Below are 2783 nucleotides of genomic sequence, written 5' to 3'. Positions count from 1 at the left end.
CCACTCCCATACCTCCACACCTCGGCACCACTCCCACATCTCCATACCGCCACACCTTGCATACAACTTCCACACCTCAACACCTCCCAGCCACTCCCAGATCTCCACACTTCACCACCACTCCCACACGTCTACACCACTCGCTCACCTCAACACCACTACCACACCTCCACACCACTCCCGTACCTCCACACCTCGACACCACTCCCACATCTCGCATACCACTCCCACACCTCCACACCACTCCACACCTGCCTCACCACCATCTCTATACCACAACTCACTCTTTTTCCCATGACCAGCACAACGACAAGCACAGCCCTATCCCCACCACACCACACTCACACCACCATCACAACACCCACTCTTCCCTCACCACCACCACACGCTACCACCATACCAGTCGTAAATCCGGGCCTAAAAAAAGTAAAAGCAAAAAAAAAAAAAAGTGTAAAAGAAAATAGCTGCGTAAATTTTAAGCTTGCTGTCCACCGAGCTGGGGTAAATTTTATATATTTTTCTCCCTCTTTTCTTCCCGTCCTTTTTTTTTTTTTTTTTTTTTTTTGAGTCGGTAAATGAATGTTTAGCTTGGGCGTCGTGAGAAAATTACTTTGAGAATAGAAAATGGTTTCTCTTGTTAACTTTGGGAGTGGCGGAAAAAATGACTTTGAAAATGGGAGATGGGATTTTTTTTTTTTTTTTTTTTAGTTAGGAGGGGAAGGGGTCTTCTGCCGGAGGGAGACAGGAATTTCGATATGTTTTCATTTTTCAGTTTTGCTTGCGTAAGGAAAAGAAATTTGCGTAATGAGAAGAGAGTTACGGTATCTCACGTGTGAATATATTTTAGTTACGAAAGCGTAGTATATTATCTTAACTAATAGATATTTTTAACCATTCAAAAAACGTTATTGTTTAGCATATTCCTAATACTTCCAGGCAATTTTAATTAACATGAACGTCTTCTGTTACTAAGGATACTATGGAAGGTAATATCTATCTCTTCAAGTTTGAAGAGTCGTTCCTAAACTGAATATTGTCGCCTTGTAGCAGCAGCAGCAGCAGCAGCAGCAGCAGCAGTATTAGTAATAGTAGTAGTAGTAGTAGTAGTAGTAGTAATAGTAGTAGTAGTAGTAATAGTAGTAGTAGTAGTAGTAGTAATAGTAGTAGTAGTAGTAATAGTAGTAGTAGTAGTAATAGTAATAGTAGTAGTAGTAGTAATAGTAGTAGTAGTAGTAATAGTAGTAGTAGTAGTAATAGTAGTAGTAGTAGCTGTAGTAGTGGTGGTGGTGGTGATGGTGGTGGTGGTGATGGTGGTGGTGGTGGTGGTGATGGTGGTGGTGGTGATGGTGGTGGTGATGGTGGTGGTGGTGGTAGTAGTAGTATCAATACCAATAATAGGATATTAATAATAGTAATAATAATTTTAATGATAATAATAAATATAATGGAGCTAAAACAACACAACATTACTGCAGAGATTAATGTTTCTGTACTGTTTTTGTAAGAATATTATACTTAACAAGAGAAGGAAGTATCCCTTAGCTAATATACAGGAGTATATATATTATACAGTTACTTCTTTTTTATATATACTGACAGAGGCTTTTATCCAAATTATGTTGAGCCATAATAATTTAGGCATTAGCTTTTTAACATAATTAGGCCTTGTAGGATCGCTGGCTTTTTAACTTTATCAGTTTATTTACCTGCCTATTTACCTATTTGCTTGTATTTAATGACTGTTCTTAAGGATGTGCAATAATAATCTTTGACTGCTTAATAAAATCGTCTGAAGCTGGCAAGAGTGCAAAAAATATTAAATCTGAGCTTTGCAATGAAAGGGTTTATTATGGTCATTAATATATTCAGGGTTCCTTCTAAGGGTTACCAATTATTTTGTTAGTAAGGTAGTTTTTAATTTCCTCTCGATACATCATCATCTCCAACCTAAGTATACACTCTCTGTCTGTCTGTCTGTCTGTCTCTAGTTTCTGCCAATATATTTCATTCAGCTTAAGGTACTGTGTATATATTTGGCTTTCAGTTACCCTTTCACGGCTAGGATGGTATCCCAAGGTAAGAAAAATTGTCTGATAGGAGAGAGAGAGAGAGAGTCAAATTGACGAGGGTAGTAGGGTAGTGTGATGTACTGCTGTGTGAGAGAAGCGTGAGGTGTGTGTATGGAATAACAATGTAAAGTATCACAGCCTGTGTTGTTGCAATGTGAGGTGTATGTGAAGTGTGTGTAAGGTGTGTGTGTGAAGAGTGTGCGAGGTGTGGCAGAGTAATGTGTGGATGTTTAAAGCGTTACAATGTCAAGCTTGTGTAATATACTGCAATATGAAATGTGACAGTCTGAGGTATGGCAGTGCAATGTGTGGTAGTGTGAGACTTAGCAATGTGATATGTGACAGAGTGAGATGATAATATGCTGTGGCATTGTTAGGTGGCCTAGTAAGAGGTGCTGTGGATTCAAATTTAACGGTATATGGTGTGGCAAATTGTAGTGTGACAGTATGAGGCGTTACAGTGTGAGATGTGACAGTACGAGATGCGACAGTGTGAGATTTATCTGTGAGGTGTGCCAGTGTGAGTTGCGTCATTGTGAGAAAGAACAGTATGGGATGTTGCAGTGTGAGATGTGGCAGTATAAATGTGGCGGTGTGGGATGTAACAGTAGGAGACAACAGTGATACGGGTAGCACGAGGTGTGACAGTAGGAGGAATGGTAGTGCGAGATGTGGTAATTCTTCCTTCACATATTGACAGTTCCGAGAATCTGT

Source organism: Coenobita brevimanus, chromosome 96 (assembly GCF_032717465.1).
Source record: "Coenobita brevimanus isolate Jiangsu-jjx chromosome 96, ASM3271746v2, whole genome shotgun sequence".
NCBI classification, from domain to species: domain Eukaryota; kingdom Metazoa; phylum Arthropoda; class Malacostraca; order Decapoda; family Coenobitidae; genus Coenobita; species Coenobita brevimanus.
Note: the sequence above shows the minus strand (reverse complement) of the source record.